Genomic DNA, 26,146 nt, shown 5'->3' on the forward strand with positions numbered 1-26,146 from the left:
AGGGGTGTCCCAGGCCCCAAATGGCTTCTTCCAAGCAAGAGGATAAACCCGCAAAGGACGTGCCGGCTGTTCGAGAAGGGGAGACTGTGCTGATCTTCCATGGGTCCAGGATGCGCAGAGCCCAGTGTATCCAGGTGGACGTGGAGGACAAGCAAGTCAAATACCTGGTACGTTATCAAAGTGGGAGCGGGCTCGGTTCGGCCACTGAGGGTGTGTTTGTTCCCCGGCTGCCTCCACCACTCGCGGGACCTCAGCCCCTCCTAAGTGACCAGACTGCCAGGCCTAGCAGCAGCAGCAGCACCAGCGGCGGTCCCAGTACCAGCGGCAGACCCAGTATCAGCGGCGATCCCAGCACCAGCGGCGGTCCTGGCACTGGCGGCGATGGCAGCGCTGGCGGCGGTCCCGGCACCGGCGGCAATGGCCCCAGCACCAGTGGAGGTCCTAGCAGCAGCGGTAATGGCCCCGGCACCAGCAGCGGTCTCAGCACCAGCGGCGACGGCCCCAGCACCAGCGGTGGTCCCGGCACCAGCAGCGACGTCCTCAGCACCCATGGTGCTCCCAGCACCAGCAGCTATGGCCCCGGCACCTGTGGCAGTCCCAGCAGCAGCAGCGATGAAGCCGGCAGCAGCGGTGGCTTCACCAGCACCAGCAGCAGTCCCAGCACCAGCGACAACGGCCCCAGCCCCGGCGACAACGGCCCCAGCACCAGCGGTGGTCCCAGCACCAGCGGTGGCCGTGGCACCAGCAGCGGCTCCCCCAGTACCAGCCCGGGCCTCAGCACCAGTGGCAGCTTCCGCTCCTCTGGCACCAGTAGCGGCTTCCGCTTCTGCTCCACCAGCAGCGGTTTTCGCTTCTCCGGCACCCGGAGAGACTTCCCCACCATTAGCTTCCCCGGCTTGAGCGATGATGAAGATGACGATGACGACGACGACGACGACGACGATGATGAAGATGACGATGACTACAGCCCCAGCCTCCGGAGCAGCACACGCACTTACAGCCCCAGTCCTGCCCGCTTTACCGTCAGCAGCAGCTTCCCCAGCACGAGAGACAACAGCCCCAATACCAGCGGAGCCTTCTCCAGCACCGGCATCTTCCCCAGCATTGGTCTCGGACACCCGGGCGACGGCCCCAGCGCCAGGGGCCCCAGCCTCAGTGGCAGCTTCCAAAACATTACCAGCAGCTTCCCCAGCTCTAATGGCAGGGGCTTCCCAAGCACCGGATTCCCAAGCACCGGATTCCCAAGCACCGGCTTTCCCAATACCGGCTTTCCCAATACCGGCTTCTCGAGCACCAGCTTTCCCGGTACCAGCTTCCCGAGCACCAGCTTTGCCGGTACCAGTACCGGCTTCCCGAGCACCGGCTTTCTCGGTACCGGCTTCTCGAGCACTGGCTTTCCTGGTAGCGGCTTCTCGAGCACCACCTTTGCCGGTACCAGCTTCTCGAGCACCGGCTTTCTCGGCACCGGCTTTTTCGGTACCGGCGTCTCGAGCACCAGCTTCCCAAGCACCAGCAGCGGCTTCCAAGGCTTCAGAGGCAGCGCACTCACCAGTGGCCCCAACACCAGCAGAGACTTCCCCAGCACCAGTGGAGGAGATGGCCCCTGCACGAGTGGGGATGGCTCCGGCACCAGTGGCGATGGCCCCAGCACCAGCGGTGATAGCCCCGGCACCAGCAGTGATGACCCCAGACCCAGAGGCCCCAGCACCAGCAGCCCTGGCCCCAGCACCAGCAGAGGCTTCCCCTGTACCAGTGGCGATGGCCCCAGCACCAGCAGCGGCTTCCCAGGCACCAGTGGTGATGGCCCCAGCACCAGCAGCGGCTTCCCAGGCACCAGCGGTGATGGCTCCAGACCCAGAGGCCCCGGCACCAGCGGCGATGGCCCCAGCACCAGCAGAGGCTTCCCAGGCACCAGCGGTGATGGCCCCAGACCCAGAGGCCCCAGCACCAGCGGCGATGGCCCCAGCACCAGCAGAGGCTTCCCCTGTACCAGTGGCGATGGCCCCAGCACCAGCAGCGGCTTCCCAGGCACCAGTGGTGATGGCCCCAGCACCAGCAGCGGCTTCCCAGGCACCAGCGGCGATGGCCCCAGCACCAGCAGCGGCTTCCCAGGCACCAGCGGCGATGGCCCCAGCACCAGCAGAGGCTACCCCTGTACCAGTGGCGATGGCCCCAGCACCAGCAGCGGCTTCCCAGGCACCAGTGGTGATGGCCCCAGCACTGGGGGCCCCAGCACCAGCAGCAACAGTCCCAGCACCAACAGAGGCTTTCCCAGTACCAGCAGCAGCTTCCAGAGCACCAGAGGCGATGGCCTCAGCCCCAGCAGAGGCTTGCAGAGCACCAGTGATAACAGTCCCAGCACCAGCAGCGGCTTCCCCAGCACCAGTGGTGATGTCTCTGGCACCAGCAGCGATGGCCCCAGCCCCAGGGGGTCCAGCACCAGCGGCGATGGCCCCAGCACCGGGGGCCCCAGCACCAGCTGCGGCTTCCTCAGCACCGGAGGCGATGGCCCCAGCACTGGGGGCCCCAGCACCAGCAGCAACAGTCCCAGCACCAGCGGTGAGGATCCCAGCCCCAGGGGGCTCAGCACCACCAGCGGAGATGGCCCCAGCACCAGTGGCAATGATCCCAGCCCCAGGGGTCCCAGCACCAGTGGCGGCTTCCAGAGCACCAGCAGCCGTGATCCCAGCCCCAGGGGGCTGAGCACCACCAGCAGCCATGGCCTCAGCATCAGCAGCAGCTTTGCCAGTACCAGTGGCCTCCCCAAGACCAGCAGCAGCATCCAGAGCACCAGCAGCAACAGTCCTAGAACCAGGGTCCCCAGCACCAGCAGCGGCTTCCAGGGCATGAGCTGGGGCTTCCAGAGCTTGAGAAGCAGCGGCAGTGCATACACCAAGGGCAGTTTCCTGACCAGAGCTCCCAGCAGCATTATCAGCCCCAGCAGCTTCCCCAGCACCAGCCAGGTTAGCACCACACCCCTGGGGGCCCCCAGTGGGAGGAGCAGCACTAGTGTGCCCATTTTCCAGGGAGGGGAGGGAGCCAGCACCAGTGGCTTGGGCCCACAACCCCCTGTCCCTAAGTTAACCTCCCGAAAGTTGTTCTGCCCCATAGTCAGTGGCTGGCACTATGAATGGATCCCCGAGAATCGGGTGTTCCGCTACACTTCTGCCCGTTTGGAGGAGGAGAGGGATGCCAGCCTTCAGATGGCAGCCAAAAGGAAGCAGCGGGATGACCCACAGGTCACCTCCTTCCGCTTCAGTGATCAGAGTGAAAGCAGCACCTCTGGGGGTGGAATGATGCAGCCTCCCTCCAAGAGAAGTAGATTAAGTGCTGTTGGAGGAAAAGAGTACCTACCATGTGGAGGCAGGGGCTCTGCTTCAGGCCCAGAAAAAGAATCCCTGGGCAGGCGGGAAGTCCAGATCCACTTGCCCAGTGCCCTGAGGTCCCTGCTCATGCAAGATTGGGAGCTGGTGACCTTGAGGAAGAAGCTCTTCACCCTGCCATCCAAGAAGCCTGTCAGTGTCATCCTGGCTGAGTATGCATCCTTCCAGACAAACTGCCAAACCCAAGACAAAAGGCATGCTGTCAGTGGTTTGGTAACCATGATCAACGAATACTTTGACCTGGTGCTGGGCCCCCACCTGCTCTACAAGTTGGAGAAACAACAATATGATGATGTCCTGGCCCATTACCCCTCTTGCCAGATGTCCCAGATCTATGGAGGTGCCCACCTGCTGCGCCTCATCCAGCGTTTGGGCCCTATGCTCTCCTGCAGTTCTCTGGATGACAGCAGCCTCAATGTTCTGCTGAGCCATTTGCAAGATTTCCTGGAATATCTGGCCAGTGATCCTTCTCGGCTATTTACAGCAGCCACTGATTACCAGGTGGCTTCTGCTGAATACCAGAAAAAAGCTGAGTAAGGGCTTGGGGGGCTTGGCTCCTGCCAGATTAGCATTTCCTGGAGCCAATCTATGGGGTCTATCGGCCCATATCTTGCCAAAATGATCTGTTCCTATAGTGTGTTTGCATTGTTTCAGGGTTGATGTTTGTTCCTTTAAATTTCCCCTTAACTACTTCCATGGAGGAAGCCTCTTCTCTCCTTGCAGAACAGTAACTAGTGTTTGCAGTAATGGACATAGAGACTGGGATGCCGAGAGGGAACATTCCCTGCCTGCCTAGATGACCACAACGCCTGCCGTGTACTCTGCATCCTGATGGCTCCACACCTCAGCACTTAGGAACTGTGTTAATGCTCAGTAATGAAAAACCTTGATTGAAGATTGTCAGTGCCAAAGATATTGTCACTTTAACAGGGTTATTAGGGACATGGGCTGGTTACCTGCCCCTTCTTGCAATGCGACTGGGCTTCTCTTCCAAGTGCTTTGTCTCTATGCGCCATTACTAAACTGTTCTGATCTTTGCTATGTTGATTCCAATACACATTTAGATGACAGGAAAAAAGCGACTTTCTGTATTGACAGATGTCCAGGAAAGTTCCTCTTTCAGAGGTCTATTACAAGTATTGAAAATATATTGATTTTTCTGCAAAAATTAAAAAGTGTGTGTGTGTGTGTTTATAGTTCTGAGAATCACAATAGACCCCAGTGGCCCACCTAGCTTGTAATCCATTAATACTGAGCTTTACCTTTGGACTTGTATTGATCCACTCTAACTCCATAAGACCAGGGACTCCCAGAAGGGGAATGGGCTAAAAAATGGGGTTGGGTTGGCACATCCCCATAATTTCAAGGTCTCTATGGTGGCCCCAAGGGCCAGAAAAAGCTTCTGGGCCAAGGTGATAGGACAAGTTTCTTCTGATGCCAACTAGCAATAGAAATAGAGGTAAGCATGATTATTTCCTTCTGGGAAGAGATGGGGTTGAGGGTGGAGTACCTTTCAGAGGCTCTCTGTTCCCACCACTCAGACTTGCTTCTGAGGCTTCTACCTCAGGGGCAGAGGCCCCAGTAGGGAAGCTGATATCAGAACCACAAATAGCAGCCTCCTGTTTCCACTGCCAGTGGAAGGTGGTTCCCTTCATCAGTAAGTGTCCTGGTGACCCCGTGAGCTAGGAGGAACCAGGGAGGAACTGGCCATAGCTTGACCAGGGTCCAGGAATCCTTGCAATTTTTTCACTGCCAGTGGTAAGCTTCAGTCTTGGGACCCCTCCCATGTGCACCCACTCACACTTTACAACTGTTCTGGGCCCAAGAGAAAGGGGGTAGGACTGGGCTTCTGAAGGAAAAATACATAGGATTAGGGACCTCAGAGGCCATTTATCCTCAGCCCAGCAAACATGAACTCTGAGGCAGAGGGAGCTATACTGACCTTCCCCAGAGGCCTGAACCTGAGGCCTCACTACTTGGCCTCCCTACACAGAGATCATCTGCCTTCGTGGCAAGCATTTTCTCACTACACATTCCTACCCTGATGAATGAAACCATGCTAATAGGTCAGTATAAAATCCAAGCAACCCCTCTTGGATGGAGGAGGGAAAGGGAGAGATTTTCTATTTCAGCTGGGAATTCCTAAAGACACAGAGGCTGTCCAGCTGAGCAACCTTGGGCAAGTGCCCTCCCACCTCAGGGCCTCAGTTTCCCCAAGTGTGAATTGGGCTTGGCACCCTTCTCTGGGATGTGAAGTTTCTCTCCCTCTCCTTCTCTGATGTTCTGAGTGTCTGAGGATGAATCTCCAGTGATGGACCATGCAGGGACTATGGTAGAACCCTAGGGGGGAAGAGAGGTTTGGAAAGACAGGCATCTCTTGGCACCCAGAACTGAACCCAGTTCTGAACTGAGGTCAGAGTACAGTGGGACCATCACCTCCCTTTGCATCCTGGAAGTGGTGCCCTCCTCAGGCAGCCTTAGAGCTAGCATGACACTCTGCTGACTCACACTCAGCTTGAAGCCCACTGAAACCCCCAGACCTTTTCCAGAGTAGCAGCCTCTTCTCCATGTTTCCTCTCTGTTACTATCTTGTACTTGTGAATTGGACTTGTTGTACCCAAGCGCACAACATTCTATGTCTCTTTTTTTAGATTTTACCTTCTTGGGGTCAGCTCAATGCTCTCATCTATTGACATCCATTTGGGATGTGACTCTGATGGGGCGCTTGGGTGCTTGTGCTTGGACCCCAATTCCAAGATCACATTTCTCCCTAGCCGGACAGTTTTGTCCCCAGCCCAAGGACACTATGCTTAGTAATAATTTATGAGCGGGCCCCAGTAAGAAAACTACCTTTCCTCACAATTACTCATAAGTGGGCCCCAGTAAAAGAGACTATCCTTCCCCATCACAAGAACAAGCTGACCTCTGAAGAAATTTTCTTGCTAAAAGAAGACTATCTTGTAACCACAGAAATATGTATTGATTCCCAAAGTTATCATATTCAATCCAGAGGTCAAGCTATAGTCATCAACTCTCAAAGCTACATTGCTACAGACTTGACAGACCAAAAGTACACTCCTGAGAAACCCCTTCCCCTGTTTTCCAGTAGTGAATGACGCCAGTAACTAAGGTTGTAAGTTATCACCTAATTAGCATATCTGCCAGATAATCCACTACTTTTCTATATAAGCTTTAGCATCATTCCTGTTAGGTTGCAGGTTCCTTAAGAACTCTTGCCAGCTGAAAAGCATAACACTAAACCTTTGCCACCTTGACTTAAAGAATGCTTGAGTCTGTGAATTCATTCCAGGCTACCCTCTCCTATACTCTGGTCCTCGAGGGGTCCCTGAACCTCTCAAATCCTTGCCAAACTTCAGCAACTCTGTTGTCCAGAGTGTTAGCTCTCTCTCCCAGCTTGATGTCATCTGCTAATCTGATGACCTTGCCATCTAAGCAAGATCCAAGTCACTGATAAAAAAACAAAACAAAAAAAACACCTTAGAGGGAACAGATCCCTGGTGCACCCCTCCACTGAAGACTTCCTGTTATGCTGACATTAAGCAATTCAAAGCAAACCTACTCTTTGAGCTCGGTCATCTAGACCCAGAGTCAGGAAGCCCTGAGTTCAGATGGAACCTCAGAAACTTCTTAGCTGTGTGACCTAGCTGGGGAAAGCATTTCTCCTCTGCCTGCCTTAGTTAACTCATCTGTAGCATTGACCTCCCAGGGCTGTTGTGAGGAACAGATGATTGAAAAGCGCCTAGTGGTTATTGTCATGATCGTTGTCGTCCATCTGACCAGAAACCCTCTCCTCCAGCTTTTTCAGGCACAGGCAGAGGGGCATTTGCAGCTGCTTGCCCCAAGGCCAGCTTGGTCAGCATAATTACATGCACGGCCTGGTTTTCCTTACAATTAAGCAGCTGGCGGCATCTGTTATGAACCCGTACCCCGTTCCCTGGCTTGGGCTCCCATGCCGGCTTTTTGGGGGGTGGGGGGTGGGAAAGGGAGGCCTCTTTTTCATCTAGGGTGGAATTACTCTGTTGACCTGTAGGGGCAATAGAGAGGCAGGGGTGCGGAGGAGGACTCCGGCGTCCCCATGAGTGCTGAGACCCTAAACCGCCGGGCGGAGGAGCCCCCTGTGGTGAAGCGGCGGGCCACGTGCCTGCCCCTACCATGCGGCAGGAACTCCCTGACGCCGTCGTACTCGTCGTCTTCGTGGTGGTGGTGCCTGGTGGGTGAGTGGACAAGAGGGGGTCCTTGGGGGTCCATGCTTGTGGAGCGGGGGAGGGGGGCGGGGGCGGCCTGGGCCTTCCCCCCTTACTCCTTCCTCCAGGAGGAAGCCTCCGTCTGTCCCTCTGTCTATCCGTCCGCCCTCCCCGGCCACCAGTGTACCTGAGGCTGGAGGGGGGTGCCCTTGTGTCCTACCCCCCCCCCCCCCCCGCCAGGGGAGCCGGCCAGGGAAGGCCCAAATGCCTCGCCCTCCAACCTGGCCTGGGGGTCTTGGAGGAGCCCGGGCCCAGGCTAAGGACCGAGGGGTGAGAGCTGGACGGCAGCCAGGGGCGGACCTTGACCTTTCTCCCCAGGCCTGACCACCCGGAGAGCCTTCTCTCCCCTCTTGCCCCATCTCCCCCTCCCCCGCCCCCTTCCACCTGGCCCCCCTTGACTTCCCCTCCTCCTCCCAGGGATTGGTCTTGGCCACGATCTTGATTATCCACAGCCCTGAACTCCCAAGGGTAACTCTTCTCAGAGACAAACCTTGATCATTCCCCCAGGTCTGATCCCCAAAGAGCCTCCTCCCCCAAAGGGTAATTGAATTTATTCTGGCCTCATTATAAGTGAAATTTATTATTGTTTACTATTATTGCTTTTATACTCTATGGGTCAGGAAGTTTGTTAGTAAGCCAAGTCACCTCAGTTGTTTTGTTGTTGATTTGAAATGCAATAAAGAAAAATGCTTAACGTTAATTTGATCATTTGTTGTATTGTAAATACTGTTAGAAATGTGAAATCTTCCTTCATTTCTTTGGGCTGTGGATTTAATTGTTAAAAGACTGGTGAAAATATGTTGAAAAAATCAGCAGCAGATTAGTAACTGGGTTGGGGGTGTTAATATTTCAAGGTTTCAGGATCTAGCCCCATGCTTAGTTTTCCACTGCAGTGTTTTGACTTCATTTAAGAACTAGGAATTGCAAAGGAAAAGATTTTTAGAAATCAGTCTTTAACCAGCTTTAGTCTAAAGAGGATGGTTAGCTAAATATCTGGGGACTCCTGTCCACCCCACCCTTCAGGATAATCTGTAGGGAGCCCATAGTAAATCTAACACTAAAGAAATGTTGGATGTGGTGTGTGTGTGTATTATATATTATAAATAACATACATATATTTATATATGTACACACAGACACATATATGTATATATGTACGCATATATGTATGTACACACATATAGAGAGGTTATTCTGATCTGTGATTATTATAAAAGATCTTAAATGCTTCCTTCTAGTATTCAAACTGAGAATTATTTCATTACCTCCCTCTGTGAAAGCTCTCCAAGGCTTCTCTGCTTGGGAACGCAAAACCGCTTGAGAAAAGAAATCACTCATCTAGAATCTTAGAGTAAGAAATTCTAAAAGCAGTAACTTAGAACCCTTAGCCCAGCACACTTTAAGCTAACCTAATGATGACAGGTGTGAATTCAAATGGTGTGTCAAACTTTCTGTCTTTCTAAGTATTTATCTATGTTAGCTGAATACTCAGGCCAGCTCTTTATATGACAAGTCTCAGAAAGGCAAAGGAGGCAGGGCATTGAGAAGCGATCCAGTTCTGCAAGGAAGCAGAGGAAAAGATTATATGGAACTGGGAATTGTCATCGTGTGTCTTTAAGAAAATGGAACTATATGAATTTATATCCAGATAAAAATCCCTTTTCTTTTGAAGTGCCAAGAGACAGGGCCTTGGAAATTAAAATGTTACCATTAGCGATTATAAATGTGGATTTGATTGGAAATTTCTTGGCTCTGTGACCCCAAACAAGTAACCCTATGTCTGTTCACCTCAGTTTACTGAGGTCTGTAAGGGGTTAATAATAGCACCCACCTGCCAGGATTGTTGTGAGGACCACATGATTGTAAAGGGCTTAACACAATATTGAGCAAGTGCTATGTGAATGTTAACTATTTTTATTATTTCTTTAATTAGATGTAATTGCTTCACACTTGGTAACTTTATCTGCGTATTTAGATCTGATCAGCATGCAATGTCAGTGGTGGTGAGATCTGTGTAAGATAATTTGGAAATGCATTCAACTGAATTGAGGCTACCTCAGGTGGTAATGGTTTTGTTTGATAATGGTTTTTGTTCCAAATGTTAAATACACGATATTGTTTATGGTATTGTCATGTTTCTAAATTTTCTCCTGTTGGGAAATTTAGTAAATTTGGAAACTGGTAAAATTTGTATCTGCTGTATTGTTAGGTTAAGAATTTTACCCTTAAAAGAGGGTTCAGAAAGGGGTAGAAAACTGCTGAGTAATTTTCTGAGCCCTGCTGACCACAGGCTGTAATACTCTGAAGTCCTGCATTTAAGAATTTAGAAACTTCCACTTTTACCTGTAATGAAAGAGGAAGTTTCACCTAAACTATTTGAATATCTCTTTTCAAAATTATGAGAATAAGTTATTTGGACTTATAATGTTAAAATCTCTCAAGTAGGTACATAGGTTTTGTAGAAAGAAAAACTTGTCAAGTATTTAACGTGTGGGAAAAGGTACAAAGGAAAGACCTTGTAAAATCTCTTTTGTAAACCTACAAGGATTCTTGGAACCATCTAGTCATAAATTCTTATCAACCCTGTGCAAGGGTTTTCTATATTGTGAAATTCCTATTGAGTAAATGGGATACAAATACTAGCAAAAAAATAGGGCTGTAGTTTTCAAGCCTGCTTAGAATGACGAGTTTCACCTAAGGTTGTGTGTGTCTGTGTCTGTTTCAATCTGGAGGTTTACAGTGACTGGCCAGTGCTGTTTTTTTAGGAGTTTAAGTGAATTATAGCATATTCACTATCTCTGGGGCATTCCAGAATGTAATTATTTTCTTGATTTCTAGTGGTATATTTTATGCCAGGTTGACTTTATACTCTAGGAGAAGACAAAGGAAGAAAAAACAATTGAGTAGATTTTTAAAGGCCTGGTGAACTTTGTTATTGTGATAAGGCTATTTTAGTTGGGTAGTTTTTTGGCATTGCTTCACTTAGAAAAACTGAATCTTCTTCCTATTGCAAATAATTTTTGACTAGAGGGAGGAATTTGTTACAGTGAGGATGAGGATTAGGAATTTATGTTTTTTAGGATACTTAGGGGATTTATTTATGATACTTAAAGATATTTTGCACCAATCTCATTTTGATAAATTCCAATTTTAGAGATTTATTTTTGCTTTAAGGTTGAGTAAGAGATAGCAGTCAGTTTAGAGGTTTCCAACTCATTTACTTCATGAAAGTTTAGTGATTAGCTTTTTAGCATGAGGATAAATCAATTTTAAGCTGTTTTTATGAAAAAGAAGTACTTTTAGGCAGGAATGTTTAACTAAAGCAATCCTTTGTGTACATATTTAAGTAAGGATATTTTCTGTGATTTTTAGAAGGCCTGATAAATTTTATTCGTAAGTTAACTCGTTACAGTAATTTATTGGTATCGATAATAGCAGTGTCCAGACCTACTGTTGATTAGTGAGACTTTATTGTTGGAGGAGAAAGCTTGTTGGGACCTTGAATATTCTTTTTGGAGCTTCCTCCTTGGACTGACCTTATTTAAGAAAAACCATTGGCAGTCAGCAGCTCAGTGGGAGTGACATCTTAGATCTAAGGCTAATGACAGATGTCCTGGGGGATGAGGTAGGGAGGTTGCCTTGGAAAAGCTAAGGTTGGACTCTCCTTAATTCATTTTCCCATATAAGAAATCTGTCCACCTGGTTCCATATGCTAGGCTACTTACAGTGACGTGGGCCTTCAGGCCCAGTTTTGATGCTGTTACGAACCATGTCCCTGCTTCTCACTCTCCTAGTAAAGCTCTATTATCAGGGTAGCCAAACGGTGGACGTTGTTTTTGCAATACATAGATTAATACTGTTAGTTATTAGATTAATACTAATACTGAATCATGGTACTAAGCTGCCAGTGAGAAAGGTCTTGCTGTTTGGATCTGAATTTGTAGTTATTCCACGGCCTAAGCAAGAGTAAATTGCTGCTTGAACTTGTCATATGTATAAGATTCAATTCCTGAAGTATCTCATTCTTTCAGAAAGATATGAGTATAATTAGACAGAGGTAGAGAAGCTTTTGTGAAACAGAGAGAGGAACCCATTAAGTTGTGAGGTTAAGGTCAGGAACCTCTTTTGTTCATGGTTTAAGCCAAGGAATAGGATTTCAGTATAGTTAGTTATATTAGTGGAGCTAATTTAGTCATTTAGGAGCAATCCTGTGTTCCCTTCGTGGGAAATCTGACCTTACTTATGATTGTCATTTAATCTGGGATTAGAACTTGTGTGTAGACCATGCCCCGAAATGCATGCAAACTACTTAAGAGTCGCCTTGAAAATGTTCCCATTGTTTAAAAGAGATTCTGAGAGCAGTCGTCTCTGTTTAGGTCCATTTGTACAGGTTAATAACTGAACGTGTTTGACTGTAGACAACTTTTTATATAAGCTGTTCTCTGGATACAGTTTGGGAGTATTATATTTATACATCCCATCCCAAGTCTTTCGTTGTTTGTTATTAAGCATCTTCAGGCAAAAATCACTTGTGTAATGTTGGACTTGGGGATGAAAAAGCATCTACTTACCACGAGTGCTACTTATATCAAGATAAATTGTGATGTTTTGTGACGAATCTCTTACTGTTACCAATGTGAGGTTATAGTCAATACTTGTTATTTGGGGAATGTGATCCTTGAAAACGGAATCCAGCCAAAGCTCTCATTAATGGAACTTGCTATTTAAGATCTTATGGGACTAGAACTGGTAGTATTCTGAGTCTGTGAAACCAATGATCCACGATGCCAGCAACCCTGTGGGATTGACATCCATGTACTGCAGGTGGAATCTCAAGGAACAGTGGAGAGAAAGACTCTCACATGGACTGAGGAAGGTGTCTCTTGACTCAGTTTCTCCAGTATGACATTTCCTCTTGAATGGAAGATATCCCACCTGGATGACTTGAAGGCTGGATTAGTGAAACTGTCTATATGACTTTTGCCTGGACTTGACATGAATTTAGAGAAGCATTATTACCTTACTGTGTAACTATGTCCCTGATTCTTCTTTTATGGAAAATTTCTATAATCATGTTAGGTGATGAGTAGAAATGTAATTAAGTAGGTTTTTTTATGTTATTCCTGGGCAACATCTGAGTTACTATAGTGAGATACAGGTATAGGATTTGACCTATTTGGTCTAGAATTTTAGTCCTTCCTATATTCCAAACAACTAGGTAATTCAGTGTTTAACCTTGCCATCTGCCTGTTACTAGTTATCTATTCCTGTGTGAGATAAGGTCCTTTAATTTCTCTTAATGGTATGGGGATAATTAGGCAAATGATGCAAAGACTTGGGAAACCAGGATATAATTCTGCTCTTTAGGGAGGTTAATATCATAACTATCTCAGTTCTTTGTTAATGAGAAGAATAAGAGCACACTGAGTTATCTCAAGAGAAGAATGGCTTTTGGTTCATCTTAGAAGTGACTTAGAGAAAGATTCGCTTTTACTGGGGTTATTCATTTGAACGGGACTAGGAGTTGCAAATGTTTTATTCCAAGTAACTTACTTGGTATGCACTGTTTTGAAGTTGATTATTCAATGCATTTCTATATCCCACCCCAGAAATTTTTGTTATAATTGAAGTCAATCTGGCAACTTTTATATGAATTCAGTTTTGTATTAGAGTCCATCTTCTTGTGAAAAAGGTTTTATTATCAATTCCTTAGCAGAATCTCATCCTCCTAATGGGGGAATGAACAGTGCTAAGTATAAAAATTGTGTTCTGATTTTCTGTTTGTATGTGAGTTAGATATATCAACACGGCAATTGGCTAACCTAAAAATGTAAATTCTCTGGTCTAAAAGGTTCCAAATCTGATTTTCTAATAGTAGAGACATAAGGCTTGAGCTCACTTTCGTCATTTGATGTGGTTCTTGGCAAAGTCAATTAAAATTGTGTTAAGACCTCTTTTGTAGGAGATTTTGTAGTGAGAGAAGAGGATCGCAAGTGACCTGAACCAGAGAAGCCGGTCAGCCAGGAACTGCTCTGAAGTCCACCCCCAAATCAGAGGGCTGCAGCAGATGGTGTCCCGAGGACGACAGCTGAATGAGATGACAATTGTCTTTGATTACTTGGTTTGCCCTGTGTGCCTTTTATCTGTAAGGGGAACTGCCCCAGTGCAACAGATCTCTGTAAGACCCCTAGTTAGACACCCTTAATGAACTGTTTGTTGTATCAGTTAGTGATTCCTTGAGGAGACTTTGTCTCTCAATAGAATCAAATGGGAGATGGGAGAAATGATGATTTCTCTCTCGTATTGATAGCTGATTATCGTATCGAGACCAAGGTTTTTCCCCTTTTCTATTTCCTCATCCAGAAATCAACCAGTGTTGGAAGATTTAGGCAAAGACTTATTAGCCAAGCCACGCTGTAATCAGACAGTAAAAGAGATTCTGAGTTTGGGTAATGGGAGTGTTCCTGCTCATTGTGTTTACTCAGGCATGTCTGGGAAGGTGTTGATTCTCCCTTTTGCCAGACAGGTGATATGGAAATTGGTAAGTCTCTTTAACCAAGACTTGAGCGATCCAAGTCACATACCCCACCAAGACCCTCATTTTGATGTTGCTTACCTCCCATTATAATACTTTCCTTTCTCTCTTTACTTGTTGAGCAGAGTTGATTGCCACCCTCAGGAACACCTGCTCTTCCAAGGGCATATAAACTGTGAGCCCACCTCCATGAGGGGTCTTTGGCATTCAAGAGGGCCACAGAACTCTTTTTATTAATAAACATGCTGGCCTAAAATCATTAAATCACCCATAAACTCTGTCTCTTGAACTTTTTAAATGCCACAGTTTATAGCAAACCACGATGGGATTTTAGAGGAAGACAGACATGTCTGGCTTCAGGTTTAGGAAAATACAAGATGATATTTGAGAAGGTTTAGTCCAGTGCCTGGCACATAGTAGGCCTATGTTAAATGATTACTCCCTTCCCCCAAGCTGTCCAGGGGGTCTGATCCCAAAGACTGACCTTGCTTATTCTCCCTAGGACTGAGTTCCCAGAGGAGTCTCCAGTCAGACTGACCCTGGCCATCCTCCCTCAGCCATCTAGAGGCGTGCACCCAGTCTCTCCAAGTCTGAGGTCTTCCAGCCCCACCTTCTCCCCTGACTATCTCATAGACACACAAACATTTGATCAGCCACCTGTAAGTATGTTTCTTTCTTTGTCTCCTATTCCCTGCTGGACCAGTATCTCAAAAGCCTTTCTTCCCAGACTGACTTTGACCACTCTCCCCAGACCTGAGCTTCTTAGAGGCAGTTCCTCCAAGAAATTGGCCTTGCCCTTGCCCATTCTTTCCAGATCTAAGCTCCCAAGAGGTATCTTCCCAGAGACTGAGATTGGCCATTCCCTCCAGGCCATGACTCTTGAGAGGCATCTCCTCCCAGAATGAGATAAGATTTGTGAAGGGCTTAGTCCAGTGACTGGCACATAGTAGATCCATAATAAATATCTTTCTCCTTCCTCAGTCAGGCTGATCCCAGAGATTGACTTTGCTCATTCTCTCCGGGCCTGAGCTCCCAAGAGGTATCTCTTCCCAGAGACTGAGGTTGGCCATTCCAGCCTAAGCACCCCAAAAGTTTCAACGGACTGATTATTCAAATGCGAGAGAAAAAAACAAAATGCAGAACTGTGTATAGAAGTACACAGGACACACATAGAAGACAGGCTTAATTCTCTTTCTGCCATTTTGGAAAGCAGTCTTTATGGCTGGGCTGGGTTTTCCCCTTCAAAATTTCCAAGATAAATATAATCTGGTGTGCACAGAACAATTTCTCAAGTGCAAGGCCCAGTCTTTCCAACCTCACTGTCTGACCCTATGTGGTCGCCAAATTCGGTATGGGAAAAATATCTCCACTTTGAGTTTGTCTGGTAGTTTCCTACTACCGAAATACATTTACCACAACAGAGAGATTATAGAGGCCAAAACCTAGGTCTTATGCTAAAGCACAGGTTTAGAAGGTAGAAAAATAATCCTGAAATAAATAGGATTCTAAAAGGCCTTTTTATAGAGAAAATAATGCCAGAGTGAAAGATAAATAATTCTTTTACATATTGATATCTTGTACATTCATTTATGCTATAAAAGATTTTTTTTAAAAAGACAGATTCATTGGGGGCCGCTAGGTGGCACAGTGAGTAGGTCATCGGCCCTGAAGTCAGGAGGACCTGAGTTCAAATTTGGCCTCAGACAATTGACATACTACTTGTGTGACCTTGGACAAGTCACTTAACCCCAATTGCCCTGCCTTCCCACTCAAAAAAAACCAAAAAACAAAAAAAACAAATAAAAGACAGATTCATAATGTCATGTTTCCTTCAGTGTCCCAGAATTTGAACCAACTTAAACAGAATCATAATCTCATACTTTCTGTAATGGAAAAAAATACACTCTCTGGGTAAGCTGTGCCAAGTTACATACACATCAAATACTGTTTGCAAAATCCTACACTTATAAAACTACAAGGCTACATCTTAAAGAAGTCAGAATGGAATAATTCAGAGCAAGGGATTTACCTGTCAGGAAGACTCAGTATCAGGGAATTCTTCCACAAATAAAATATTTTGGGGAGGTTTTTTTCTTCCTCTTATTTGGTTTCTTATTTCAGGAATTTTGATGTTAAAATTAAGTCTTCCCTTAAGATTGATTCCACGAGTCAGGTTGTTGCTAAGTGAGTATAATGTTAACTTAAGACAGGCTATCACTTGAACAAAAGTTGCAGGGGCAATGTTCCTTTGCCCCCAATAATAAAAATTCATGACAAAGAAGTGAAAAAGTCAAAAGTTTCTACCACGGTATCATAGAAGGCATTTCCAAGGATCCTTTCTTTTCAACTTTTGTACAAATTTTTTGTGTAATATTGAATTAATCATTCTTGGAATGTTTGGTAGAAATCGTTGTCAATCTGGTCTGGGGGGTGTTTCTTTCTGAGGTCACCAATAGTTTATTCATTTTTTTTGGTGAAACTGAGTTATTGAAATTTTCTATTTCTGTTTCTTTCCGGCAGGTGCATGCCAAATGACAAGTCACTCCAACTCGAAAAACCTTAGTTATACCTGTGCAATTTGGAGAGCCACCTGATACCACCTAACTTCCTAAGGTCGTGGTGAGGAGACAGTTCTGCACATCTGAAAGTCTTACAGGCATGGGAGGTAATTGATTGACTCCAGATGGAGAGCTCTATCCTGAATCGGGGAGCCCTGAGTTCACTTCCAGCCTCTGAAACATCCTGTTATGTGACCCTGGGCAAATCACTTAACCTTTCTGTGTTCCAGGAAACGCACAGAAGAAGTGTGGATCATCTGCCTGGGTGGCAAATGTTTTCTCACTACACATTCCTACCCTGAGGAATGAAACCATGCCATTAGGTGAGTATAAAATCCAAGCAACCCCTCTTGGGTGGAAGAAGGGAAGGGAGAGATTTTCTATTTCAACTGGGAATTCCTAGAGACACAGAGACTGTCCAGCTGAGCAACCTTGGGCAAGTGCCCTCCCACCTCAGGGCCTCAGTTACCCCAAGTGTGAAATGGGCTTGGCACCCTTCTCTGGGATGTGAAGTTTCTCTCCCCCTCCTTCTCTGATGTTCTGAGAGTCTGAGGATGAATCTCCAGTGAGGGACCATGCAGGTACCATGGTAGAGCCCTAGAGAGGGGAAAGGTTTGAAAAGAGAGGAGCCTCTTGGCACCCTCACATGCCACTGCACCCAACCTGCCCTGGATCCATCCCTGTGACAGGCTGACCTCAGTCCCCTGCTAGTTTATAGGCCCTATTAGAATGAAATGAGACACTGGTGGGTCATTGAACAGTGAACCACAGGAGATTTGCTTGTCTATAGCAGGAGAAGGAGCTGAATTAAGGAGATGCACAGAGGACAGTCACCCTGAGTTCTTTCAGCCACCCAGGCTTCCCTGCCCCTGAGTTGCCCATTTTGGTCTGCCAGCCAGTTCCTAGAGCAGGTTCCTGGAGCAGCTCCTGGCTGTTTTGTCCTCAGGCCACCAGGATGTCATCTCAGTAGCCTGAAGCTTTACTCCCCCGAGCCAGTCAGGCCTCCAGGAGGGTTTCAGTAGCTTTACAGGGAACACTAAGCTGCCTTACGTGGGCTGGGGGATGTTTTGGACATGGTTCCCACCATACCTGCATCTGCATGATCATTGAACCCCTGGGAGCTGATGAGGCCACCAGGACAGAATGTAGAGAGAGCTGAGAGCCCAGGACACTGGGAGTTGAGGGGAGGGGGTGATGGAGATGATGAGCCACCAAAGCAGATGGAGGGGAACAGGCAGGAAGAGGACCAAGAGAGCCCAGTGTCAGGAAGACCCAGAGAGGAGAGTGTCAAGCAACAGAGTGGGCCCAGCCAGTAGCTTCTAATGCTGTACACAGGGCAGTAAGGATGAAGCCAGAGAAAAGGCCACCAGCACCTTGGGAGGGGGCGCTTTCTGTTGAGTGGTAGGGTCAGGAGGCAGGTGGCAGAGGGTGGAGGAGTGAGAGACTGGACAGGAAGTGGAGGCAATGAGATGGACGGGCATCTGGGACGGTGGTGTGACCAAGGATCGGCTGCTTCAGGTCATGAGCCACTTTCCAGAAGGGGAACATGTCACAGAGCTTGTCTCAGTCCACACAAAATGGTCTGGGATTAGAAGGTGGCTGCTGAAGAGGAAACCACTGACCAAGACCCCTTGCAGAGTTCCTGGAGAGCCCAGGCTGTTGGGGGCTTCCACTTGTTTGCACCATTGTGTTCTCAGTACCTCCTCTCCCCCTCTGAGCTAACCTGTGGGACAAGCCTCAAGCTTGGTGGACCTGTCTGTGAACCCTGAGGAAAAGAAATGCCCCCTCTGACCCAAACCACTCCCAACCTGTGCAACTCCACAATGGCCCCCATCTTGGAGAGGAATCCGGCATTCACTCTACTTTGTGAATTGGGTAGGGGGTGGTACAGAACAGCCAGTTGCTTAGCACAGTCAGTCGGTCACCACTTGGCAAGTGCCTGCCTTGCTCCAGGCACTTTACTGAACAGTGGGGATCAAAAGAAAGGCCAAAGACACTTCTTGCCCTCAAGGTGTTGGGCTTTAAATGGAGGGGGGAGAGGGAGGAAGTGACATACAAGTCACCTAGTACAAACATGATTTTTGCAGAACAAGGAGATCATAGAAGGAAGGCATTCTACCTAGGAGGCCTGCGGCTTCCTGCAGAAGCTGGGACTTGGGAGACCCTGGTGGGGGGAGAAGGGGAGGGGGAGGGCCTTAGGCAAGGTATTACAAGGAGTAAGGCATCACCCAGTGACGGGGCCTGTGGGGACACATGAGCCAGGTATAAAGTACCGGAAGACTGAAAAGGTGGGAAAGGAGCTTCTGAAGCGCTCTGAATAGCATCCAGTAGGTTTTGTATTCGGTGCTAGAGGGAATAAGGAGCCCCAGGGGTTTCTGAGGTGGGGCAGGGGCATGGGATAAACAGACTTGAGGATGATCCCTTGGACAGGTGAGTGGAGGATGGACAGGAGTGGGGAGAGCATTGTGGCAGAGATGACCTCCCAGCAGCCTTTGCCATATGCATGGGGAGAGGAGGTCCTGTAGCAAAGGGGGTGCTGCCACAGGAGAAGAGGGGGGCATTGTGGTGCAGGGCTATTGCCAAGGTCTGACTGACAGGGCTTGATGACAAAATGGGTGTAGGGGGTTCAAAAAAAATGAAGAGCCTGTGGTTTGGTGCCCTGTTTGTGAGCCAAGGTAACAAGGAGGATGTGTTACCCTGGACAGTACTGTGGAATTTAGGAAGAGGGAATGGCTTGGGCGGGGTTGGGGGGAACAGAAGGACTTCCACATTGGACATGTCAACTTTAAGATATCTACAGGACGTCCATCCAGCTTGAGATGGCCAGTAAGTAGTTGGAAATGTGAGTCTGGGGGCTGATTAAGGTGGAGTGGAGAAGCAGCCTCTTGCAGGTGGTTGAATTCATGGGAGCTGAGATCACCCAGTATAGAGGAAGGAGAGGGTCCAGGACAGCTTTGGAGGAGGGATACCCAGGGTTAGAGGGAGGGACCTGAAGATGACCCAGCACAGAAGACTTAAAAGGGAGGTCAGATGTGTAAGTGGAATCCATCCATCGAAGACCTGGATTCTTTGCACAGACCTAGGTATCCTGACACCCCTCACTCCCCAACCAACGCACAAGCACATAGCTTTTAAGCTTGTTTTAGTGAGGACACTTGTCTGACTCCTTTGGCACCTGCCCTGCCTAGGGTACTGGGACAAGAGGGAGATGGTCTTACCAGGAAAGAAAAATGCTTTAAAAGAACAAAAGGGCAAATACCCAGTCATTTCCCACTCCCATTATGACCTCCCCAGCAAAGCCTCTCTGGTGTCCCTGGGCAGTCACCTAAACTTCCCCAAGGACACATTTGTGAGTTTGGCTCCTAAGGCTTCCCTGCACTGGACAAGGGGACTGTGATCAGAGACCAACTCTTTTGGTCTCCTTTGCTCCAGGTAGGTGGGTAGGGAGTGGAGTGGGAGTAGGGTTGGGGCTGGGGATGGGGGTAATTCTCAGCTGTCCAGCTAATCACATTTGCTTCTTTGAGCTATATTTCTCCCCCAAAGAGGCCTAAAAATTGTGTGTATGAATATAAACAGTCCCACAACCTGGAGATGTCAGTAGTTAGTACCCCTTCCGCTTTGCTGAGGTAGATTCCTTTGCTGAGGTGGATGCTTTTTCACGATTTAAACTGCTAACAGAATGTGAATGTACTGAACCAGTCTCAAACCTGACAACGGTGAGGTTGCAGGCCAGAGACAAAGTCCCAGTAATCAGGTAGCTGTTTAAATAGTTTTATTATGAGGAACAGATTGGCAAATTGGGAATTCCGATCAGAATTCTACCTTGCTGAAGTGAAGGCAGATTATATACGTAAATAACAGTGGGGAAGGTGGATTGACAAACAGTTGTTCTCAGGACTTGGGCAGTTTGGAATGACAAACCCACACATGGAAGACAATTCTGGAGTCCCGCGGGAGCAATATTGTTCAAGTTTTGCGGGGGGGAGGTCTTTACTTGGTGTGTCACACGTCTGAGTCCTGATTGCATTCACCTAACGTACACAGGCAGAAGAATGCAGTGAGAACGTTGAGAGGTTGAGCATTTCAAGCTGTGTTGTAAGTCTAACAAGCTAGAAGAGGCAATTCTGAAAAATATCGATAGCAAAATCATAGTTTTCTTCACATTGCCTCCTTTCCATCAAGAAGGTTGGAAAACCACCCTTGTAGACTGATGAGGAACATTCATTTGAAACACGATTTTGGTTTTATGTAACAATAAATGAGTTATCTAACGCCAAGGTAGACAGCAAGACAAACAGGCAAGCAGGAGAGTAGATCAAAGGACAGTGAAAGGGAAACGTGCTTCAGAATGCTTTGACATTTATAAATCTGCTTGCTTGTTTAGAGTGCTAAGGTCTTCATCTATGTGAGAGGATGGGTTAACCAAGAAACAACATTCCTCCCCAATGACGTTGCAGCCCCTACCCGAGCTGTTAGGGTGGCCAGTACCTAAAGGTTTTGTAATACCCTGAGGGTGTGTCAACCTGTGTTGGGAAGCTGGTGACAGACTTTCCTCTGAGCTCCGGGTTCATGGCTAGTTTGGGGAGAGGTTCCTGACAGATGAATACAGTGTGCCAAAGGTGGCTGTGGTACTGGTAAAGGATCCAAAGGATGCTCACAGGGCTGCAATGGGCAGGAAAGCAAGCCTTTGCTGCTGATGGAGGGACACTTTTGTTTTTTTTTATTTTTATTATTTATTTATTTAACATATTTAGTTTTCAGCATTGATTTTCACAAGACTTTGAATTACAAATTTTCTCCCCATTACTACCCTCCCCCCACTCCAAGATGGCGTATATTCTGGTTGCCCTGTTCCCCAGTCAGCCCTCCCTTCTGTCACCCCACTCCCCTCCCATCCCCTTTTCCCTTCCTTTCTTGTAGGGCAGGATAAATTTCTACGCCCCATTGCCTGTGTATCTTATTTTCTAGTTGCATTTAAAAACATTTTTTTTGTTTTTGAACATCTGTTTTTAAAACTTTGAGTTCCAAATTCTCTCCCCTCTTCCCTCCCCACCCACCCTCCCTAAGAAGTCAAGCAATTCAACATAGGCCACATGTATATCATTACGTATAACCGTTCCGCCATACTCATGTTGTGAAAGACTTACTATATTTTGCTCCTTCCCAACCCATCCCCCTTTATTAAATTTTCTCCCTTGACCCTGTCCCCTTTCAAAAGTGTTTGTTTTTGACTACCTCCAGCCCCATCAGCCCTCCCCTCCATCATCCCCCCCATTTTTTTTATCTTCTTCCCTCTTCTTTCCTATGGGGTAAAATTCCCAGTTGGGTATGTGTGGTATTCCCTCCTTAGGCCAAATCTGATGAGAGCAATGTTCACTAATTCCCCCCTCACCTGCCCTCTCCCCTCCTCCCACAGAACTGCTTCCTCTTACCACCTTTATGAGAGATAATCCACCCCATTCTATCTCTCCTTATCTCCCTCTCTCAGTATGTTCCTCTCTCATCTGGAGGGACACTTTTAACCAGAGAAGAACTTCAGTGGAGTGGTTCCCTGGGAACTGAGACAAATTTGTCATAGTATAGACGAGGACAGAAGCCTTCCCAGAAGGGAGGGAAGCTGTGATATAGCATAAAGCCACAAAACCGCAAAGGTGGGGGTATTAGAGGGTGAATCCCAGGCAGAGCAAGAAACAAAACTCAGTGCCTCCCAAAAAGGATGTTTACATGTGGCATGGTTTTGGAAGCAGCGGCCATTCTGGGATTCCCTAACTAACCCAGAAATTGAATTGGTGCCTTCACAGTGGCCTTTGTCATGGGTTAAGGTTAGAAGTCTGATGGCTCTTTTGGTAGGGAAGGTCTCCATACTCATCTTGCTACAGGGGCTTTTCCCAGCGTTGTGAGATGCTTCAGTCTCATTCATAGAAATCTGTAGCTGCAGAAGCTGGCCACAGGAATCAAGCAAGGCATTTAGAAAAGGAACCCATGTGGAGTCCACAATAAAGGTCAAGTTATGTCGCAAAAGATTTGGTAATGCAAGATCAGGGCTCATGTTGCTGCTTATGCCCTGTATGCGGAGTGGATCGTGTGTTTCTAGAGAGAGCCCTGAAGGTAAGGGTCTGATATTCTAGGGACCCAAAAACCTGCCATTGACTCCATTAATTCTCGATTAACGTGTTCCTTTTTCTCACGGGCAGGTGTAGTGTTTGTGACTGTGGCAGTGTCCTGAGAATGGGCGTAGAAGTAATGGTGGGGGGAAACAGACTGGGACTGGGTGGATTCTCAGTCTGGGGAGAAGGAGGGGTTTTTGCAGCATGCTGTCTGAGAGAGCCAGTAAAACAGAACCCTCCCATTGGGATCATGATCCCTGGCAGCTAGGACTAGAGCTTCCAGGGGTTGGGACCTTGAATGACATGCCCAGCAGTTACATAAATTGAGTGTTTTAGAGAAGTGCTGTATTGGGCTCCTGAGTGGGTGCTTTGGTGGGGGTGAGGTATATAAACCTGTGGACCAGAGTGAAGGGATTAAGGAACAGGACAAACATTTTGGAGGATGAGAGTTCAGAGACTGCTGTAGCAGTAGCAAGGAAGAAAAGGCTTAGTTCGTAGAGGGAGTAACTGCAAACCTCAGCCCACCTCCGTTTTCTTGAGCTAGTAGTCTGGGAACAGATGTCGGCTGCTTCAACTCTTTAACTTTTAGGGTCAGGACACTTGTGGGTTCCATAATGCAGGTGGGCAGTACTGCCCTTTTGAGATTTGAAAGATGAATCCAGGACTCCCAAGAGTTAGGCTGCAGTGGGGGGTAGTGAGCAGGACTTGAAAGGGTCCTTTCCACTGTGGCTTCAAGGAGCGTTTTTGGAGATACCATTTCCAGCGCACCCAGTCACTGGGTTGGATCAGGGGCTGAGTCTCAGTTGGAATTTCTAAAGAATGGGACTGCAAGACAAGCTGATAAGTCTCTGGTATCTTCTGAGCCAACCCAATACAGTACTGTGGGAGGGAGCCTTTGGCTACTATGCCACCCATCCATAGGTACAGTACAACTAGGGGTTCTGTTCCTGTCTCATAGGGACTGAACTTACGGGTACCAAATGGTCTAGACCTAAGGCTTCGAAGGGCTTAAGGATGGGCTTTGGCCAGGGGATACCTAGCTCCTCAGAGAGTTTACCAAGGGAGGTTTTAAGTATCTCATTAACTCTGAACCATTTCTGATGACGGGGTGATAGGCACAATGGAGATGCTGAGTATATGTCCAGGATGAAAGCAGTTTAGTGAATGAAGGTCCTGTGAAATGGGTGCCTCTATCACTACTTATCTCTTTAGGAACCCCCTTAATGGAATCATTTTTCCTAAGAGGATTTTTGCTACCCCAGAGGCTGTGGCACAGTGACAGAGGAACTCTTCCACCCACGAGGAAAACAGAAGCCATAACCAAATCAGATTTGTAACTAAGGGCAGATGCCAGTTGAGTGAAATTGATCTGTCAGGTTGCAAAGGGCTGATCTGGGAGAGGAAACGTCCCATGAGCTGGCTCCAGAGGCTTGGATGCATTGTGCTTGGGGCAGGTGGGACACCTCTCATAGGCAGTAACATCAGCCCTGTGAAAACTCCCATCCCATAGTCCTACCCATAGTCTTATCAGATTCCCTTCCCTCCTTTTGAAGCTTTTCTTGCTTTTTGATAAACGTTCTTCTCTAGGTAGTGGCTATTTCTTCTTTTCTTAGGCTAGAAGGCTTGGGCAGGCCTTCAGGGTGAGATGAAGATATTATGACCATGCTTATGGGGCAAAGTGCAAGTTCCATAGGGACCTGTACTATGGGAGCCACTTCCTCAGCAGTTTGAGGAGTTAAAGCTAAGGTTTTCACTGCTTGGTCTGCTAAGTCCTTTCCATGGGCATAAATGCTGTTCTATTGACTGTGCCCTGCAATTTTCATTACTGCTACAGCGTGATTTGTAATCGCCTATCCTGAGGAGGTGAGGAAGCCCTGATGTTTCCATAGTATCCCAAAGTCATATGCCAAAGTCTCTTCCTCATTTTCCACCTCAGGTAGATGGATGGCAGAATTGAATGTGTTGCTTACACCAACTTTGTTCCCTCCTTCCTCAGAGCGGAATAAACCGGATGGGAGAGCCAACTGCACAGCAATAGGTGGGACACTGATAACTGACTCCATATCAGTCACATCTGAAGTCCACAAGCTGGAAGGAACTTGCTGAGAGCCAGGTGGTCAGAGGGGATCAAGGAAAAGAAACCTAAAGGAATGAGGACACTTTCAGATGTGGAGGGTGTTGGGGATAAAAGACACAAAGGAGTGATTCCTCTTGGATCACATGAAATAGTGGCCTGTAATTGATGAAGCAGACTATATCCCAGTGATAAGGGTCCACAGAGACTAGAACAGAAGCGTGGAAGGCACTCACCCGTCCAAGAAAAAGGGAGGTTCTGAGATATGTATGACAGTGGTCTCCTTAGCAATCCCCACAATGAGATCCTCTCCACTCTGAGAGGGATGAGAAAGGCAGAGGGCTTTAAAACTAATAGTGTGGCACCTGTGTCAACTGGAGCAGATGCCACTTCGCCCCTGTGTGAGCAAGGAGACATCTACAACAGGAGTCCTGGGGATAGGTATGGCCTGTACATCCCACTCGTTTTGGGACTCCTGCCCACCCTCCCCGGAGCCTATTCATAATGAGTTACTGGGATTGTAGGTAGGGTTCCCCAGTGCATTCTGGCAGCAACTCCCCTTTCTCAACTGAGACAACCATGAGTTGATAGACATCCCAATACCCAGGTCTATATGAATGCAGGGTGACTTGGAACTGCCCAGCAAAGCCTATGGCATCTGCCCTGTGGCTGGGTTACTCCTTGGCAATAGCCTGGAGTTCTCCATGCCAGCCAGGGCTTAAAACCATAGGTCCTGATCAAGCCACCATCCTCAGGGCTTTTATTTTTCCTGGGACAACTTTGGCTTGCACTTTGAAAGGGAACATAGAAGCTGGGAGGCTGGTGGAATCTTTTAGTAAAGATCAGTGGATTTTAGGTAGTTGGGTAGGTTGGGGGTTCTTAAGGGGAAGCACTTCAAATGATTTAGTCGTTTCTTTCCCTGGTTCTCATTCAGGCCTATGTCCTCTTTCTGTCCCTCTGAGTACTATTTATCATAGCTGCCCTGCTTGAGGCTGTTTCCTCATTCATCAGTTTCTGCCTTAAATACTCTAATCTGGTCACATCCAAGCTGCCCCAAAGGGGCCAGCAAAGTTTAGGGGCCTCACTAAGTCAAATCAGCCCAATCGTGGCAATATGAGGGACAGGCAAGGCCATATTTCTTATACATTTGAGAGGCACTTGTTCATTATGGGCTTTGTTAATAGGAACTGCAGTATCTTCGCCCATGCTTTCACCACACACCTG

General features: G+C 47.7%; 1 long non-coding RNA gene across 1 annotated transcript; it reads left to right on the top strand.

Annotated features, from left to right (window-relative positions):
- Positions 1-16,715: 16,715 nt before the first annotated feature.
- On the top strand, positions 16,716-25,015 carry LOC118833000. The gene is made up of 3 exons (XR_005009265.1): positions 16,716-16,848; positions 16,972-17,064; positions 24,845-25,015. It is a non-coding gene; the product is annotated as an uncharacterized LOC118833000 (long non-coding RNA).
- The last annotated feature ends 1,131 nt before the right edge of the window (positions 25,016-26,146 follow it).

This window comes from Trichosurus vulpecula (genome assembly GCF_011100635.1).
Source record: "Trichosurus vulpecula isolate mTriVul1 chromosome X unlocalized genomic scaffold, mTriVul1.pri SUPER_X_unloc_1, whole genome shotgun sequence".
NCBI classification, from domain to species: domain Eukaryota; kingdom Metazoa; phylum Chordata; class Mammalia; order Diprotodontia; family Phalangeridae; genus Trichosurus; species Trichosurus vulpecula.